We start from the raw sequence: 21,643 nt of genomic DNA on the forward strand, positions 1-21,643 counted from the left end.
AAAACAAACCGTGGAATATATCCATATATATATATATATATATATATATATATATATATATATATATATATATACATACACATGTATATATGGAAGGTTTACACTGTTCCACATTGAGAAATATGCAGAAGTGCATGGACAAAACATACAGCACATTATAATAGTGCATAACAAACTAAAATTACTCCATAGCTCCATTATCTTTCAGTTCAGTTGAAAATTTATGCAGAAACATTTGTCCAGCACTTCTCCGAAGTTGCAGAGCGATGGGACATTGCAAGGAAAGTCACAACAATCGGCGCAGACAGTGCACAGAATGTGACAGCAGCAGCAAGACTCCTGCCATACGAACACATGCCATGCATTGCACACAGTTTACAGGGGTCAATTGCAATGACAATCCATGACAGTGGTTTTGAGTGAGTAAGTCAGTGAGCAGCACGATTAATGCGTTTAAAAAAAAAACCCAAAAATGTGTTATGCTCAGCCCTTAATTGCACTGTTTCAATGGTAATTTAGGCACCTGGAAAATTGTGAACTTATCCTCTGAAGTGTAAAGTGTGGAGGTACATACATTCTGAAGCAATATATGAGTCATCTGTGTTTAACAGGAATGAAGATTGTAAAATGGCCCAAATTATTCATAAAATGTCCATTTGAAACATCATAAAAGAAACTTACCTAAATGTGCCTTATGAGAAGAGCAAATTGATTTAATCTTTCATTTTGGGAAATAATCAGACACGTCTACACTCACCTTGGAAATACACAGTCAAAAAAGAAATACAAGTTAAAGTTATGTGTGAAAATAATGTATTTCCTCTGTGAACTCATATAAGACATAAGTGAGTCACTGTCTAAGTCCACTCTACTACAGATAGGCACTATTCACATGTTGAAATGTTTTCCACTACTAATGGAAAATCTATCCACTATGTGGTCAAAACAATACAAAATATTTTAAAAAGCTTTTGTGCAGTTGACAAATGAGGAAGTGGGACTGCCACTGGAAAAAAAAAGTGTGAGTGAGAGGACATGTGTGACAAGAGCAACACAGCTTAACAATAGTACGGTCAGTACAGGCTGAGACCACACTTATACTAACATGTACCTCAGGATACGCCTGACCCCCTCTTAGGACACCGGTCTTATACTAAATATTGGGTAGTCGTGTGCTTATACATCTAGTAACAATGAGTAACCATCATTTTATTGTACCCAATATTTCCTCTAACAAGCTCAATAAAGAAAAGACAGACATATCCAACTGTGACATCATGTTAATAAGCAACAGTCTGCTGAGAGCAAGCCAGATTGACATATGTATGGGGGAACCCATTGGCCTTTATGAATCAAACAAAGACCAAGGAATCTAACCAGCGTTGGCATTTCATGGAAAACACCATCCCACAATAGCAAGAGACTTCCGCACTTGAAGAATCAACCTAATAAACAAGCAGATGGCAGCATTTTACTCTGCTTGTCTAATGCAGCACCCTTGCTGACCTGTGCTGGCATCTTCATAGCGTAAAACACTGGCAACATTTTGTTGGTGTTGAATAAGCATAGGCCCCATATGTTTCTTTGTGTACCATCAAATCAGCGGTTGTTGTTCCAGTTGTTAAAATTAGAAGGTGTTTGAATGTTACTGGCCATTGTACTAAATACTAATTTAGTAAAAATATTTACTGGCCTGTCAAGTGTCATACCTTGAATGGTTTCTTTAAACATGGCATTTTTCCTATTGTGCAGTTGAGACCTACAAAGATGCCCAACAGAACTGAGGAGTTATAGGCATGGAAGTAGAGCTATGTGCATATCATTGAACACATACAGTCAGATGTAGTTTCTGAAGCTTCCTAAATGACTTCACATGAGGGAAAGGGAGGGAAAGTTGGTACACAAAGTATTTTCAAGCCAAATTTTGTGTAAAAGGTTGCTGAAGTCCAGCATTTCAAATAGTAACAATAAACAGTTGTGAGACAAAACCATTCTAGTTACGTAAAGAGAAGCAAGATATGGTCATGAACAGAGAGCCCAAAGAGGATTGTGTGATTGAGTGAATAGTGACACTACTCACCACTTTTACTCAGAATAAAACTTTCCAAGGATCAGAGACACAGAGACAGATAAAGTTGCCAAACAAAATTTGAAGCTTATTATAGAATAGGCCACACAGTGCCTGGGTCAATTTCTCTTCTGACTACTTGATGGCTGCAAATGGGTAGAGTTGTCTCTGTTGCAACAAAACAGTTAAACCAAGTTGCATCCCTGTGTGAAACAGCTAGTGGGGTGTCGCTCTGCAGTCTGGAGATTCTCTTGGGGAGAATACGAGCATGTTTGATTCAAATGGGTATGCACATAAATGAAGAATGTGTCGAAGAAGGGGGTTCCAACAAAATGGCTGAGTTCGACTCCCTCTGCTCTGGCTGATGGTAGGACAGAATGCGGAGAGGGACAGCTCACACAAGCCTAAATGCTCATTGCTGTTCGGCAGGGTGCAAAATAGCTAGCAACAGGCAGACAATAACAACTCCAGGCATGTGAATTGAAGAACCTGTAGACTCCCAGCTGCAAAAAGCAAACATTCTACCAAAGTGGAGACTTGCCTGGTGGAGGAAAGGACAGCACCATTCTTCTTTCAACAAGATGATCTATCTCTGATCACAGCTGAAGTGTGAGCTGGAGTAGCTGAAAGGGACAATGAGGTCTTCAGTGAGAAGATCCTTCTGTGGGTTGCATCAACCTACGTGGATTCTGAGGTGAGGTAAGAAATTAAGGGTGGCACCATGCCAATCTAAAAAGTCCTCATACCAGTAGCAGCTGAGTTCTCAGGCAGATGTAGTAGGCCAGATGGGAATCACCTGCTAGTAAGAGGCCTGGGCAGGAGGGGCAGCTTTCAAATAGCATTAAGGTGAGACAAGGTCATCCTTGACTTGGAAGCAAGTCATATGAAGGTGTAGTTCAGTTGCTAAATAAAAGAGAATTCCAATTTGGTTCATGGCACTCATAGATTATTGTACAGTGCTTCTCAGAGGAGAAAGATCAAGGCCATAGAGCCTAATGGACAGCAAAGCCTGTATGAAACAGCATGTTTGTGATCGCTTTCTGTGTGTTTAATGGAAGCTCCATTGGGAAAGTCAAAAGCGGTAAATATAACACCATGTTTGATATGTTAAATATGTGTCCTCTCAAATATCCAGGTTTTCCTTGACATATATGTTCTTTTCTGTTGCAATATAAATCTGAAATAACAACTTAAAGGGTTGACTACCTACTAACTAAGGCAAACAGTAATTCTTGAATTCTTGTTTTGGGACCTTAGATGAAATCTGTAATGCCAGCTTAGTTCAGAGCCAAGGCCAAAACACCGGGAAAAAAGACATGTTTTCAAAACTACCCACATTAGTGTGACATGGTCTACTAGCAGGAGGGTGACAGAAGAGGAGTGGGAGAGAAATGGAAAGAGGATAGCAGGCTGGATGCCACTGCCAGGACACTGATGACCAAATGAATAAAATGCATCTGCACCAAAGACATTTGCAGATTGCTGGTTGGAAGACAACAACTCAGGGCCAATGTTGCCATCTGTGTTGCTTTTCTTCATTGGAATTGATGGTATGCAGTAATTAAAGTCTAAGAGAAAACTGAAAAGGTGATCTCTATATGCGGTAAATATCTTCATATATGTCTATTTTGTAGTCTCTGAAGTAAACATTAACATTAATGATGCTGGTATTTAAACATATATGACAGCAAAATAGTTAGAAATTAATATGAACATCCCAAAACAAGCATGTTGGTCTGAAACATAAAAATGCTACTTTGTGTTGTTTAAATATTTTTGAAAACTTGCATATCATTAATGAAGCAATAAAAAAGATCATCTTCCAATGTCTATACACTATGTTTAATTTAATCTATAATTTGTTAAAATAGTGGAGACATTATGAGGGAGCCAAATGGTGTGCTTTTATACAAATACATCCTCATAATTTGATGACAGTATAGGTTTAAAATTCAACTGGCAAAAAAATGCTGCATGGCATCTCGTGCAGCAGGGTCCACATTTTGCTATTTAACTATCTAGCCATCCACCCAATTTGCCTCCTCCTAAAGGGCCGTCCACCCCAAGAACAATTTCTATAACAGCAACTATAACAATAACAATGCAAGTATCCACACATATGAACGATCACATCCTGTAAACAGTGGCGCCAAGCATGTGCTGCACGCTCAAGCTGTGTCGGCGGCTTATGAAAATTGATATTTATGACTTGTTACTGCTGTACGTCGTAAAGAGATAGAAAAAGAAAACCATAAAGGTTCACAGACGGGTGGTGATTCAATGTCATGAGCAGAAGCATTTCAGGAAAGAAGTTGCTGTGATATTTCAGTATTTACAGAACAAACTGCACTGACCAACAGCAGCAGATGTTGAAGCACGTCATCCGTCAGTTTCTAAATAACCTATGCATATTTTGAAGTTTTACTGGAAATGTCAGGCTGGATGCAGATTTTGTTGTGCAGTATGGTTTAGGGGATGGATTTTTATTGGCTGCCAGTGTTTCTACTGTTCATTAAATTGCTCTGAAAGTGATTTCAATGATAACGTTCACCACTTACATTGTCGTTATAGTTGCGGTGTGGACTCCGGCATCCACTTGGATTATAACAATTTTTAAAACTATATATTTAAAGTTATCATTATAGTTATCATTCTTGGTGTGGACAGCCCTTAATAAGGTAAAAATGATTAAACCCTGCCCTTCCACAGGTCATAATTACCATGGTATTTCACCCTGTGTGAACTACAATTTGTTCACGCAGTTCTCTCATTTGGGGACAACAGACAGAAGGTAGACATTTTAGGTTTAGGTATGTTTGGGAAGAGGTTGGGGTTAGGTATGTTGTGGTTATGGTTAAGATGTCAGATATTATTTCATTCTGTAGTGAAGCTTTATGTTATACCATATCAGCTGCAGAATACAGTATGATGATTATTTACACTTTGTAACCAAACACATCAATGATACTTTAAAATGTTTCTGCCTGAAGCAAGCGCAATTTATGTTATTAATATTATGAAATTAAACTGTAAATGCTCTTAATTTGCAAGACAATCCACAACAGCATGAGGAAATCATTTTATTTAAATTATACAGATATTTCTTTGGTCTTACCAAAGAATATCTGCTAATCTCCATTTATGTGTCTGTGGTGACTCCCTATGGTGACCACACGACCCTCAGAGTTTTGTGTGACATCTGTGTGTGAAACACCCACAGATTAAAATCCAATCAGTGCTTTAAATTGCTGAAGCTTCTCTGGTGAATAAATGAAATGTCTTCAACTTACACAAAATGTCCAGTTGCTTTTGACCTCCAATTAAATATTCCATGACTTATGTTAGGGAGAATCTTTACAACAATCAGCACATTGTCATTTAAATCAGAAACAAGTGGTCAAATCCTGGGATATTAGGTCTTCAAAATCCTATTCTAGGAATAGTGTCATTTCTAGTTGCCACATTTTTAGATAACCTTTAGAATAATTAAATTGTATTTTTGTATTGCACTCTCAAGAAAGTATTCCAAGATGCAAAATATCAAATGAAGAACAAAAAATAAGACAGTATTTTTATTCAACATATTGAGGTACAGATGCCAGCTGTTGCTATGTGCATAACAAATGGAGTTTGAAGGTGCAGTGTGTATAATTTAGTGCTATCTACAGTATTTGTAATTTAAGGTGAAAAAACAAACAAACAAACAAACATTATACCTATTGATACTTGAAATAGATGGCATCAGATTTTGGGTGTAGACTATATGGTGACAGACATGGTTATTGGGCTGGTCCTGTTGTTAACTCCTTTACTCAAGTAAAAGTAAGAACGTACTCTGAAATGTATTTAAAGTCTGTGTAAAGTAAGAATAAATATGTGTTCTGAGGCTTCAAAGTTGTGTAAAAATCAGCCTCTTTCTCTGCTCCCAAACGCTGTGGGATTGCCGGCCGAGTTCGCTGAAACCCCGCCCCCTACCAAGTGTCACCTGTCAATCAAAGTCACCACCTCTACCAGAAACATGGACGCTACGTCTGAGAGCTTTCTGCCGCTAGCTCAGCTGCTAGCCCAGCAGCTAGCTTGGCGGTTAGCTCGGCGGCTAACTCGGCAGCTAACTCAGCTAACTAGCTAACTGTAGACCGTAGTAGTAGTAGTGTGCGCTGAATGTATTTATACCTACAGCAGCAGGGGCGGGTTTATGCCAATCACTGCTGCGTTACGTAACGCTGCAGTGATTTTCAGACCCGCCCACTAAATCCTGAACACAGAAATCTTGAAACGCAGTTTGTGAAGCCTAGTTCCACAATTCAAATCTAAATGGTTGAAATGCTTTTTACACCTTTTTAAGAAATACATTTATGACCTATTTAATGTGTTTAGAAGAAAATGTCTGAATTCACTTTACAAGGTCTTTAAGTACAAAAGTAAAAAGTAAAAATTAAATTTTACCTCTTTTGATAACTTGGGAAAATAAAAAAAGTTCTTGGTGCACAAAATAGGATAGATTTCCTCTTTTTGTTAAAAAAAAATCACTCGACACATAGTGTAGTTTTACTGCAAGCCAAATTTCAGACAGAATAAATATAAATAGTAGGGCTGTCAGCGTTAACACGTTAATCGTGATGCGATTGAGGGCTGAGCATCGGGGCACTCTGACAGGACAGGCAAATGTTTTCTTGTTGGGCGGGTGGGGGGAGGGTGCTCTTTGTGCGGGGCCCCTCAGACCCTAGGATCACCACTGCCGAGCATAAGGCTTTTTTTAACTTGCGTTAATGGCTCCTCACTGACTCACTCACTGACATATATTGCTGTTATAATAGACCTCTTAAAACTGTGCACAGTGCACTGTCTGCGCATTGTTGGACTTTCATTCCAGTAGCGGGTTTCGATGTGGGCAGAGTAAAGTACAGATACCTGAATAATCTACTTAAGTACAGTAACCAAGTACAAATACTTCATTACTTCCCATCTCTGCCTGTAGTTATTCAGATCTCCACTATCTAGGTTTTACTATTGCAGTTTTAAATGTATTTGGGAAAATGTCTGTCTTAAGGGAGGTACTTAATATCTTCACTAAGGGGTCTGCCATACAGTGTAGTTAAAAACCTTCTTAAAAAGGAAGGTGGGGAGGGGGGGTCAATAATTGTTTGTTATATCATCTCTTCATTCTCTTCTTTCTTTAATTGTTGTTTAACAACTATTTGTAAGATGTATCACATTCTGAATAAAAACACAATACCCATATTAATATATTCACAAAATCCGACAGCCAATTGCTAAATGTATCATTTACAAAAACATCTTAAGGCGTGTAGATGTTGTCGTTGTCTGTAATCTACATGTTGTTAATTAATGGATGCCTCAAACAGTGGACTTTACTCTGAAATTCATATTCCTCAATGGAGATAAATACTTGTAGTGTCACAAGCTGCTGTGTGCAGTTACTTCATTGTTTGACTCATTACCAATTAGATTAAGCTAACAATCGCCCCCTGTTGGACCATTTTGTGATTCAAGTCTTTTGTTTTCATGTTACAGTCTATTAAACACAAGCAATGGTAAAAATCAAATTACACTGTTGGATGTGTCGTTAGATTTTGAATCAAATCATCTGTCATGGCATAGTGTGAACCTTTGAAAAAGAAGTAACAGAAAGCACAAAGGCAAAGAGCATTTAACAGTTAGAGACAACAGCTCAGACTAGTCCAAATACACTTCCTTGCTGTCAGTGAGAAACTGTCACAATAGTAACTTCCTGTAGAGCTGTCTGTGTCAGTCCATCAGTCACATTAGCAATCTAAGTGGGGCTCAATCAAGTGCAGTCTTGGTAAGGGGAATCTTTCTGTCCTCAGTATGTGTCCATCAGAAAGAAAATTTTGAGTATTGATTTCATGTCTGGAGAGTCTACACACTGCAGCTGGAAGTGACAGTGACTCAGCTCTGTTCTAGTGACAGAGAAAAGCTGAAAGAGAAACAGCTTTGAAGGTGCATGGAGAAACTATCAAGCAGATGTTTATTGTAACGACAGAAAATAATCTCAGTCATTTTCAGTCACATGAGCACTGGGTGCCAACTAGTTAACATAGCATCGCCGAGCACATAACTATCTTCCAGTTCATTTTTGATAAGAAGAATGACAGTATTATGCCAAGTTTATGGCAGCTTGCCAATCCTGGATGCCAAGACAACAGGTCTGTATAAATTTGCATTAATCTTCTTGCCAAGAAGTAAAAAAAAAAAAAAAAAAAAATACTAAAAGTAATGAAAATGATGTTATCAGTTTTGTCCTGTTTTCATGTTTGGTATGCTGCCATCCCTGTTGCTTACTGAATGTTGATGTTTACCTTTTATTGTTTTCTATGTGTTGGCAGGTCAGACCTCTATAATGAGGGCAAAGAGAGAAGCCAGAGCTTATAAAAACCAGCCAAGTTTGTGTTCCAGATGGGTTAAATACTAAATATTGGCTGCCAACAAAATATGTGGTACATGAAGCTCACACTGAAGTGTAGAATGTGTGCCATTATGTTGACATTTCTGTTTATTACGTGATACATATGCTACATTTTAAAGGTAAAATCATAGCATACTGTGCATTCCACATTTGACAGGGCACCTGATCTTATATTTGCATACTCATGTGCCTTGATACAACAGTTTAATTTAAATGTTAAAACTCAAAAACAGTTGAAATACAAATTGGCACCTGATTGTTTTTACACACAAAGTTCAGTGCTTTTGGAGATTGGCCCACAAAAAGGATATTTCAGTCTCTGCTTGCTTCAGTGTTTACCATTCTTTTAATGTATGTCTGTTGCCAGTATCCCGCTCTTATGGAAGTGCAATACTGAATCACTGGAGAATCCCTTCAAAGTGAACATTCCCTCTTTTTCAAACACATACAGTATGTTGGTGATAGAAAAAGTAACTTATGACATCTTCCCATCAGGCGAATTGCAGAGTTGTTGACTAACTTTATCAAGTGTGAGAAGTTTCATCCCTGAAGAGCTGCGTGGATGAGACAGACGCGCTTTCTTGTTGTCTTGTCTTTGGATTGTTTTCTTTATCATCAAGAAGCAATTCCTAGAGACAACAATTTATTTCACACTCACCCACTGAGAAAGATTCTGTTTGGGGATATCAAAGAACCAACAACAAAAATAAAGAATAGTATAAAAGCACATGATGAAACTCTCCAACTCTTCAAACAGGCGAATGGATGAAAAATAACTTAAACAGTTTATTCTATTTTGAAGTAGACATTTTCACTCGGGCAAAAATGGTTGGCCAATGTTTAATAACGAGCTCTTGAAGTCCCTCCCTCTACTTCGTCAAAGCCACAATACAATCCCCTTTCAATCTTGTTATTTGGAGAGTTAAACAATTCAGTTTGAAGTGTCTTTTTTTGTTGTTGTTTGTTTGTTTGTTTTTTTAAGGATGCAGATTTGGATTGTAACCATGGCTTCACATTTTTGTGCCACAAGATTTACATAAAAAGCCCGCAGTCTGGAAAGTTTTGAACAGATTCTGGCAAAAAGTAGACTGAGGATGAGCGACAAAATGAAAGCCTCAAGGACTGGCGGGTGGGGGTGTTGTGTGTGTGTGTGTGTGTGTGTATATGTGGGGGTGTTGATGGCGAGTGCAGAAGGAGGGACACTGGAGGGGGTTGCTGGGTAGCTGAGCTTTAGCCTGGCTGTGTATGAGAGCAGCAAATCTGACTTGGTTGGTAAACAGAGGCTCCAGGGACACTTCTTTTGCATGCAGGCTGCTGTGGACTAGAAGGAAGCCCTCTGTGATTCTAATGGAGTAAGCTCATAGAAATCACCGTAGAAAATGCCAATAAGGCTGTCAGCCACCACTACAGCAGAACAGACTCAAGCATAAACACACCAGCACTGGAAATTATACAACATGCAGACACGTACAAGCAACAACAAATATGCATTCACTTGTGAGCTCTCTGGCTTTCTCGCATGGGTATACACTCCCTCTCTGAAGCAGTAACTTGTCCTCAGCTTTAAGTATCATAAGGGCATCATGTCTCTTTAATTTAACCCCCATTGGCTTCAACTGGGCTAGTTTAAAGGGATCATAGTGCTTTTCAGCTGTACACAACAGCTAACAAACTAATTTTATGGTTGTGATTTTAGAAATTCCCAACCTGCATTCTATTCTTCTGCCCTTGGACAGTTAAATCAAAAGCTGACTTTGTCATAATTTATTTATTTATTGTTTTTATGTGAGTTTTTACACTCAAATGGGGTTTACATTCTGCTTCACAGAGCTAGATTTTTAATTTTATTTTGGTGTGAACTTAGTATGGCTTCACATAGTCAAGGCTCACAAATCTGCACCCCCGATTTTACACCCCAGTGACATCACAAATTCAAGGGCTCTGCTTCTGACTGTCTGGCTTTAAGAAAGACTGATGCATGTTAACAGACATCAGCCAAACTGTCCTGGGAGAAAGAAATAATCTATGAATACTCAAAATGGCTGAGATTACCCTTTAATAAGCTGTTTTCTGAGACACTTTTCTATTACACTATGCTACGTGTACAGTGTGTACAGTCTTTTCTGAATGCATACGAGGATGAGACAGACCTCCCCAGAGATATGTTTCATCTACCTTCCCTTTGATTTCTTTTCCTTTAGAGGGAAGTACCTGTAATTTGTCTTCATCAACCATTATGGACATCCTCAGGAACAAAACCCGGACCCGAAAAGTATCAAATCAACAGCACATTTTTCAGAAAATGGCAGATCCAATTTTATACATGTCCCTGAGGCTTCCCTCTAACTGTTGGTGTGCTGACCCTTCACTCATTTGACGCTGCTTCTCGCAGCCTAAGAGGAGCTTTTCAAGATTGTTTTTGTCTCTTGCAACCTGTGAGATGGGCCTCAATTGGAGGAATGCTAACAAGATGTCCCGATGATGTTCAATATAGCGCCTTGAAGACATGCAAACCTGCATGGCCAAATTGCAAATAATCTACATGTGACAGGGGAGTATTCTCATTTTGACATCTGGTGAGATAGCATTGTCTTGTTTGTCACTTAAAGTGATGTGTGGTGGAAGAAAAACACCTTAAATGTTGATTTGAATCACAAAGAACTTGGTACATTCCTTTTTGGTGTACATTTACTCACTCATGTTAACAAAGTGTCTAAAAGGAGGGGCACTGAACTTAGATCAGAGCCTGCCCTGCAGATGATTTAGGAGGATCACATAATACACCATGATATACCTGACTTACTGACCCTAAATCAGTACATTTAATGTGAAAGATGATTTCATTTTGACATTTTTACTCTGCTCAACCACTGCAGCTTTTCTTCTGCTGCAGATACTCCCACTGTGCCCCATCAAATATATCATTTAAAGACCCATTTTAGTCCTTCAAATATCAAACTGACAGACTTCCTTGTCATTCTGCAATCAATCTTATCACATGTTTATGTCTTTTTGCAGTATTGTATCCATTTAACTGATAACTTTGATAATTACAAATGATATGTGACCTCATTTATTGTCTAAAATGATCCGCTATTATGTGTAACCTCACTTCATCATTGATGTTTTTATCAGATATACTGTATATTGGTGGTAAATGACCTGGGGATCCTCCAGAACCTATTACATGTAGTGTGCAAAAAGGGATTACAGGTGAAACTAAATAATAACCATTGTATCAATGACAGCATCTGGATTTTGGGTTTCAAAATACGAAATCCAAAATATTAGTTACAGTATGTGTATGCCTAAAATACCAGTGATGGAATTGTGAAGTGATAATGGATTGTATTTTTGCACTTTACAAACATTATATATTATATTACTATACTGTACTTTCTATAAATTAAGGTCAATATCTATAAACAAGGAAAGCTGTTGTACCAAATTTAACCAAAATTACTACACTTAAAGTAAATCCATAGACTGGATTATTAAAATATTCATCTTGCAGTTGCTGCAAGTAGATTCCTTCATCAAAAATAGAATACAGATATTTCTTATTTCACTGCTGCTGTTTTGTGTCTTGTAAGTAATTGTCTTGTAATTAATTGTAAATGTGCTAACATTAATAATATTATCATATTTCCTGTCATTAAATGGGCTACTGTACACATTTTTCATGTTAGTAGAAAAATCGATTAGTACTTAATCAATAGCCTCCAACATTGATATTCTATGTGGAAATCTCACAAGTGCATAAAACAAGAGTTTTTTCCTGACAGTAAAATCACATCAAGCAACTTTGATTGGAATACTTTAGGAGTACGGGCCAAGAGTGGTATCAAACAATATAGATTTGTTCCACTCAACATACTGCAAACTGTCAGGTTCAAATGATAAAACCAGACTGAAATTGGCCTGTGCAAAGGATTGCTGAGGGCAAGGATTATAAAGGTTTTTCACCCACCACCTTGCCACCATATTGATTTAAGTATAACTAGGAGATTTATCAACACACAGTGTTTGACAGAGACTTCAGAATTAAGTTGCAACTACCAGGGTGGAATAAAAATGCCACTGCAGCAGAGATTCAGAAAGGGAAAGTTGGGTCATGTGCTCTTTGCCCACACTGTACATACAGCACATAAGTATGTAGGGGAGACTGTCAGCTTGTTTTAGCTCAAATTAAAGCTCTGAAGCAGCAGATCAAAGCACATAATCTAACTCTGAGTGTGGCCATGAAACAGTTAAAACTAAAATTATGCTTGCATTAATCTATACAGGACAACCATGACCTTATGATGTACATTTTGATACTGTTGAATTGGAAAACCATTTTTACATTAATTTACTCAAATCTTGGTGAGGATTTAAATCAAGCTCTCAAAAATAACTAAAATAAACAGTGTTCTGTAGTATATTTCAATATTTTAAATACATAACATTCACTGCAAGAGATGTGACCCTGGTAGGCAGTTTTCTGGAAAAGACAAAAAAAAAAAAAAGCCCCTCCCACCAGATGGACATATGCGAGATATGTGCACTCAACACAGCAGTGTTGCTTACTACTGCACTCACTCACACACACAACTTCCTCTCAAGGCACAATAACCTTTAGTAAACAGTAAATAGGGCTGCCTCTCACCTGTTTGAAGTGATGAAAAGTAATGAGTATCCCATCTCCCTGCTTGAATTCGAGTGATACCATGTCTGTTTCATTGTCCGCCTCCAATAACCTCAGTCACCACACCATCAGAAAGCTGGACCTGTAGCTCCAAACTGAGCCCCAGAGCGATGAGCAGCACCAGGGCGCAGAGGCGGGTCAGTATCCGACCTGAAGCTGCAGTGAGGCATAAAATTGTTGATAAGATTATGCCCTGTTCAGTTTTCCCTGCAATACAGGCAATAGTGCAATGATCACATGGTGCTTTTTATTCTGCTTTCTGTTTATATTACCATCTTTTATTCTCTCCTTCTGCAATTCATGCAATCCCGTTACTTCCTATCCATTGGTATGTCACTGCTCCCCTGGCCTCCAGACTTTCTGTTTTGTCTGTCTAGCCTTGTGAAAGACTTCAGTCAGTGCAATCATTACACGGGCAGAGTGCACACTAGTAGGCAGGTAGATAGGTAGACAGGCATGTGACTCATTTCATACGTGCTAAATGAAATGGATGGACTTATTACAGACCTGCAACATTATTTAATATAAAATGTATTGATTGATTGACATATACATTACCTAACCTAGCTTTAATCTGTAATGTCAACCTGATGTGCAGCTCTGTAGATACATTGGTAAAACATTACAAGTTTCACACATAGAGCGTATGTTCCCCTGTAAGGAACTTAGCCTGCATTCACATTGAAAATAGTCACATAAAGTATGTCTTACTATACATGCATTGTGAACCTATCCAAAACCCCAACTGCACTCAAGATTTCATATTTCTGTTGAAAATTCAAGATACTATGTATACTCTTTTCTATCTCTTGGTGTATCTAAGCCAATACTTATCACTGAAAGAACATTTATGCCCCATCTGTTTAACTCTGCAATGTTATCTTTATGGAAAGCAGGCAGTGATCCTTGCGTTGCCTGGAAGCACATGTGGGATGAGATAGGAGACGGATACAAGAAGATGGGAGGCAACATAGTGCACGGAGCACTGAAGCAAAAAAGCAGCAAGGGAATATGTCAAGAAATCAAAGCCCAGACAAGTTGAAGGGGAGAGGATTCAGATGCACAAACATACACTGTGTTTTTCGCAGACCTGGAGGTGGAAGAGTGCTGCTCAAACCAAATTCCACTTAGCTATTTTCCAACTTGGGTCTGCTCTCAATGTAGAATAGATTTTCACAACACCTTCTTCTGCCTTAAAGTGGGACGGCCAAGAGTGTACCTGACCCACTTGTGTAAACCTGTGATGTTAACTCTGAAGTCCCGCCAGAGGAGAAGAAGAAAAAAAAAGTATCATCAGAGCCTTAATAATTTTAAACACAAGCCAACCACACTTACATATTCTTTTCCATGTCAAGGATATCAGCTGTAGCGTGGCCCGGGAAATAGACAGATATTTCTTGAGTTAACAGTTTTCCCACTTTTTTTTCATCCACAAAAACATTTTTCAGTACAAATAGCGATGTGTTTGTTGTCTCTTTCACAACTGCTCTATTTCGTAATTTAAATTATGGTTCAAACTGTGCTTTATTTTCTGGATAGGATATGGTAGTTTGATGATTATCATTTTAGACATATTTCTTCCAATGAATAGTTTTTGGGATAGCTGTGATAGCTCTGAAAAATATAGTTATTTTTGAGCGATTTCCTCTAATATAGCAAAAACTGAAATTAGCAAATGAACTGTCGAACCGAAAAGTGTCTGCTGTGTTGAAACAAAGGGCTGTGCGTCATGTCATTACTTGAAATGTTTGTATGTTAACTTCGCTAAAAAGAACACAGTTTGGTGTTGGCCAGTGGTGTGGTCATCACAGAGAAGAATATTTAAACTACCTTACCTGTAACAGTGTGTCTCTATTGCTGTCATGCAGTGAATGTCTAGTGAATGCACACCAAAATCTATGTGCTGCTCAAGGTAACGGCATACAGTATATTGAAGGGAAGATGACCTCACAGTAAGCTCCAACCATTATATTTTATAAGTGCTGTTACAATTATATATGTTATATATGTTAGATGCACATACACATACACATCACATCTGGTACTAATCTACAATGCGTGACATGATTAACAAACTACAGTGATACACTTGAGTTCATCTTAATCATTGAACATTAGGAAAAATTAAGAGAATGCATCAGCATTTAATTTCACATATGATCTATTTTTATATGCTAAGATACACACCATTTAGAGATATAAACTCATTTGAAGTATATCCTTAAAATGTTCAGATGCTTAAATAACCCACTTTAAAGAGGACAGTCTAAAACAAGGGCTACATAGAAATTGACACAGTAGCTTTTAGGTTAGAAATAAATAATATATGTACATAATGTGATTCAAACAACACTAAAACATAATTTTAATATAAAGGACAAGCCTATGAGACTAGCTATAAACACATATTTACAAAAGACATACATAGGCCTTATAAAATGTTAACTTATAATACAGTGAGAGTTCTTATTAAGTGAATGCTGCTTTGCCACACCTTCACCCCTCTGCCATCAATGTCAAGTCCCCGCCTGTGGCTCCCCAGAGATCTTTGCATCATTGCATCTACCGAACTGATGCCAAGGATCTTTGAATTATTTAAATCAAACATCTGCATTGTTGTTTACTTGTTTTCTCTTTCCACTCATGTACCTGAAAGCATCTTCTCTTTTTCATGACTTCTCATCTTTAGTTTGAGTGGTTGCAGTTATTTCTTGTATTTGATTTCCCCACTGCTGATGGAGGTCTAACAGAGGGATATTTATTTGATGACAGAGTGAAAACACGTGTGTGAACCAATGATACTGCCCTGCTCTGGGACCACAACAAACTACAGTGCTTGAGACCTTTTGTGCTTAAAGGGCAACAATGTCTGCTTCAGTCATTGGCCAAGTTGTTTGAAATAAGTTTACTTAAATACATACTTTATACATGCATACAATGGGGTGGCTGGAAAGTCTGTGCATCAGTCTATATTTTCAAAATGTACTTGGTGTATGAAATCCTTAAATTGCTTGTTTATCTGTTTTGGATTAAATGCATTTTATACAGCTTAGAAATGTTAACTTTCCCTATTTACTTAAAATTAAATTAGTTAACTTTACAGCAGTATAGACAGTTGAAAGTCTCATTTAATAGCTGTTTTGAAAACTTCTATTATACATTATAGAGTCTATTGTAGAAACACGCTTATGAGACATACAACCTTAACTTACAAAATAAATTATAAGGAAACACCCATTTAGGCTTCAGGATATGATAGAGTTAATAAAATACAAACTATTAAAAAATGAGATGAGCATATTTGTTATTAATGAGACATATTCCCGCTAATTAGCAAATATGGGAAGAGGTGTTTTGTTCATTTCACTAGTGTATTTTGAATATCATCCAAAAATATGATCTTGTTTTCTTATTGAAAGTAATCCTCACCGATATGTCAAGTATAATTTTGATGGTTTTACTGATAAACAATAGAGGACACCAAGGTCAGTGGCATTCTATGGAAAACTTCTAGAATTAAGAACCACAACAAGTATTACAGCTTGCTTAAATGAAAGTTATCTTTGCATTTACTCTGCACTTGCTTATCTCTGATGATATTGGCACATGGCAGCACAGAATAATGATGAGACAGAATGACATTTGGCTATCCTTGTTTTGTCCTTCCCGAGTTCAATAAAGATGTAAACAATGTTTACAGTTTGTCCTTAAAGGCCAAAAACTCCTGACACAACAGTATTATAATTTCCATGGATGGATGGTAGGAGACAGCATGCCACATTTGATTTTTTTTTTTATTGTAAAGGAGCTAAATAAATGGAAAGGATAAGAACAATATTGCCAAATTGAAGGACAAGATGCCCAGAATAATGATAAAAAATAAAAATGCAGTTGTTACATGAATAATATTTCCCCTTCTGGCATGTAAGTGACAATCATAGGCAACATCATAATTGCATCTTTATTATCACCTTTTTTGTATTATCACCCCCTTTAAATAATGCATTTCCACCTAATCTTGTTACTGGCTGCTGCAATACTTTAATTCATACACACATCACTCTCTTTTTTCTACCCCTCATTTTAATGCTCGTGGTGTATTCCAAAGTGAATATAAAGCTCCACAGTAATACACAAAGACACCAGTCCAAAGGTTTAACAGCAAATGACAATCTATCATGGGACTGCAGAGCACCTGCTGGGTCCCAGATGTGCACTGGCACTTTTTTACAGGGTGGCTGGTGGAGCACCCCCTTAGGGAGTCAGCCTACAGCTGTGACAGTGGCTACAGTACGTCTTACCTTCTGGTTTATATACAGATGTGCAAAAGCCATTCTAGAGCACTCATGCTTGCATTCACCTTAATTTTATTGATATAATATACATGTTGGAGAAAGGAAATCTGAAGAGTGCAGAGATGAGTGAAGGTATGTCATCCACGCAGCAAGAAAGCAGCACAGTGTCAGAGGCTGAGTTGCAGCTGGCTGCTGATAAATTATCTCTCTCTCTCTATATATATATATATATGTATATATATATATATATACAACTGCAGTAGTATAGATATGAATGAGGTGACTAATCTCACCTACTTCACTTTAATGCTACTCATTAACTACTACTGATGAGACCATTTTTCTGACCTGTATTTACGTTTAGAATAGAGGCACAACAATTTGTTCATGCAATGTAAGCAAGGACACAGCACTGAGTCTTTGTTACCCTATTTATCCATTTTTATAATTACAGCCAATCACCACAAAGTACATATGTTGCAAAAACTACCATGCTACAGGATGTTGTTTATACTATTTATTGCAGACAGCATGGATGTAAGTAAGTCACTGGAGGGCTGGTATTTGCAGAACCTTTGCCAGGTCATAAAATCTAGTGTTGGTCCCCAGAAAGACAGAATCGTAGGAGCAGAAAGAGTTTCTCTGAAGAACAATGCCTCACTGGTTCCATCTTTTGCCGGTGGATGGTTACTGTTGCTGTTTACAGTGTCCCATTGAAGAGCTTCTGTTGGCTTTCAGTTGAGTTTTCAAGCATTTGGCTGTTTGTGCATCCTTTGTGGTCCTTCATGGCACCATATGTGTTGTGTTTATGTTGTGGTGGATTTTGTAATGTTTGAAGAACTGATATGAGCTATGACTGAAATATGCAATTTGATGTATCTGATGGTCTTATACAGGCATCTGGTCCACTCCTTGTTCAACTGGTGATTAAAAAGTCATCTGCAAAGGGATATATTTGTCACAGGCAAATTGATTGTTCCCTTTGGTGCAGCAGAATCATAATTCAAAAGTATTTCATTGACTTTTACCAGATGGAATGCATGAGTTCCATGTTTGATATCTTCATTTGATTAGCACAGAAATGTCATCCTTGAAGGTGGAGGTACTTTATTACAGAATATGACCCAGAGTATCAAAATACTGAAAATGTCTTATAGGGCAGCCTGGTATTCAAGTCTCATATTGACCTGTGGCTAACCTGAAGATGAATACAAATGCAGCTCAAAAATACAAAATACTAAACAGATCTGCCAGAGTGCAATCTCAACCCACACTGATTGTGGTCCCAAAAAAGCTTATAGTCAGTGAATTCTTCAAAATGTACAGAAGGATACACAAGCTGTCACATGAAGGCAAATGGCCTCGAAGCCTTCGAAACAACCAACCCAGTGCTGTCATTTGTCGAGTATCTTGCCAGCAGCGACCCAGAGGCTCAGCCTGTGTAAAACAGACATTTGCCCAGAGGCCTTTTGCGTTCTTTTTTTTTTTTTTTTTGTTGCTTTTTTTACATTTCTCGTGAATTATATGTTCTGGAATTTACCTTCATACCTGGTATCTTGCTACAGATTCTAAAGGCATCGGCTTTAGGTAGAAACCAGGGCATGAGGAGCACACAATTAATAAAGTATAAACTGGCCTGCATATACAAAACAAATCGAGAGTCCGAAGATTTTCTCCTGACTGAGGTCTGTCACATCTTTATTGGTGTCCTACTTATAGAAAGAAGGTGGCCTGTGCCTCGCAATTAGTAAATCTACACACAATGAGAACTGTTTCAAGGCCACAACCTATGCACCACATAACATCACACAACATTTAGTAGATTCTTTTGAATCAATTAATTGAATTATAGATGAATTCTCTCAAATTCTAGCCTTAAATATAAATGAATACAAATAAAAATAATAAAAGTAATCACATAAAAAATACTTTTACAAGGTCAGAGAGTCAGATCATTTGTTTAATTCTGAAAATGATTCTTATTTGAAGGAAGCAGGACTGGACAATTTTTTCTGTGGTTCAAAGCTTAACTCTGAATCAAATACAGTAGTTCTTACAAGTTTCTGACAGTGGGCTTCACAGTAGCAGACAAAGGACCAAGACCACACTCAATGAAACTGACTGACTGATTTGTTGAGCTGAAGAAGATTTTGTGCCATCCAGCAGTTGACTTACTGAGATAACCTACAACAGCAGCTAGGCTTTTGGGGTCACCAGGTCTTGGGGGAGAAACTTTATTTGTGTGTCATCTGCATAACAGTGAAAAGAGACGTTGGATGATTTGGCTAAATGAAAGCATGAGGATAGAGAATACAAATGCACCAAAAATTTAACCTTGTGGTACACCCAGGCGGGGAGTTCCGGTCCTCTGAAATGAGGCCAACGCGGAAGTAACTTAAAACTGCATTCTATCAAAAGGCCACCAGTGGGCGACAAAAGGACTTCCGTCTCTATACAAGTCAATGGAGAATTCAACTTCTCACTTGATTTCTAACCTCAGTAAACGTTTTCAAAATGTGTTTATGGTCTCAATCGCTAGTTTAAAGCCTTGTTCAATGCAGTATGATGTTCATTTGAGAAATTTTGGCCTCCCTGATTTTATATTTGACGATAAAGCAGGGTATGCATTGGGGCGTGGCTACGTCGTGATTGACAGGTTGATTGAATCACAGGTTCAGGAGCGCGGACACATAGCCTGCAGGAAATAGCGTGAACTTGTTTCACACCGACAGTTTTCTCCGGAGTTTTGTGGTTATAGTTAGTCGTAACAGCTAACTTGTTTAGCATCACCAGGTTAGCATCACCAGGATCCAGCCCTCACAACCTCCCCCGCTCTGTCCTCTTGCTCCTCCTGATGCCCATTTAAGTAGAATCTGTGTTTTTATTTTTCCCGGCATGCACCGGAAATTTTCAAGATGGCGCTGCCCAGATCCGAAACTATAGGCTTCCGAGCAGCAGTCCACAAACCAATGGGTGACGACACGGATGTTATGTCTATTTCTTATTTACAGTCTATGGGTACACCACAGGTAATTGTAGAAGATGAATAATTACTTGTGATGATGAGTAAGTGCTTTCGAAAAAGTAATAATAAAACCAACCCAAGTTTTAAGATGTAGGGTCAATTAATATGTCATGATCTACTATTTCACAAGCTACACTTATAGGTGTCAATGGCAGGGCAGTTTCTGTGCTATGTAAAGCTCCAAAACCTGACTGAAACTTCTCAAAGATTTTATTATGACACATAAAGGCTAAATGTTTAGTTGAAATCACTCTTTCTAAAACTTTTGGTAAGAATGGAAGTGTAGAAATTGGCCTTAATTTGTTAGGAACAGAAAGACAGAATTCTTTAAAAGAGGTTGGACCACAACATGTTTGAAAATAGATGGAAAAATACCTTTTGCTAAGGAGTTCATATACAATAAAATACTGGGCCCAGCCATAACCTCTTAATAACCTCTTTAAGAAATGTAGTAGGAATAATATCAAAGCTGCATATGATTGATTTCATATAGGATAAGATTTCAGATAAAAAAAAATTGTTAAAATGGCTTTATAAAAGGGATTGTTCCTTTCCTTGATTATGATTGGCTGAGCCATGTACAAAGCTGTTGTAAAACACTCACCAGTGACCGCATGACAACAGTATTACTCTGCCAAACAAATTGTTTCAAACTGTCAGATTTTGATGTGAATTTTGATTTACCAGATGGATTAAGCCTGGATGAGTTTGGAAAGATATGGCTAATAGCAGACAGTCATAAACCACTAAGCCTTTACCATCATAACCATATGATTTAAAAGTTCCCCCAACCATGATCATCTGAAGTTCTTCTGTATGGGTTAAATTACTGTCATGGGCTGCTTATCCTGCACTTACATTAACGTAGCAAGAGTCTGATTTACTAAAGGTTTGCATGTTTAAAAAAGTGTGCAAACTTGACATCATCCGCAAAAAAATGTGCAAGCTGATCTACTAACGGGGCACACTGACACTTGTGTCTATCAACTGTGCATTATAATACGCGATGTCCATTTTGTACGTTTGCCATAACAAATATGCAATATGGGGCATTTGTACCCCAATGTGCGAAATACAGGGAGGAGAAAATGCAAATATGTTATTTAGCACACGCATTGTG

General features: G+C 37.9%; 1 pseudogene; it reads right to left on the reverse strand.

The window, feature by feature from the left end:
* Positions 1–13,234: 13,234 nt before the first annotated feature.
* LOC133985554 (uncharacterized) overlaps positions 13,235–21,643 on the reverse strand; it is an 80,203-nt pseudogene continuing 71,794 nt past the window's right edge.

Source organism: Scomber scombrus, chromosome 9, assembly GCF_963691925.1.
Source record: "Scomber scombrus chromosome 9, fScoSco1.1, whole genome shotgun sequence".
Classification (NCBI taxonomy): Eukaryota; Metazoa; Chordata; class Actinopteri; order Scombriformes; family Scombridae; genus Scomber; species Scomber scombrus.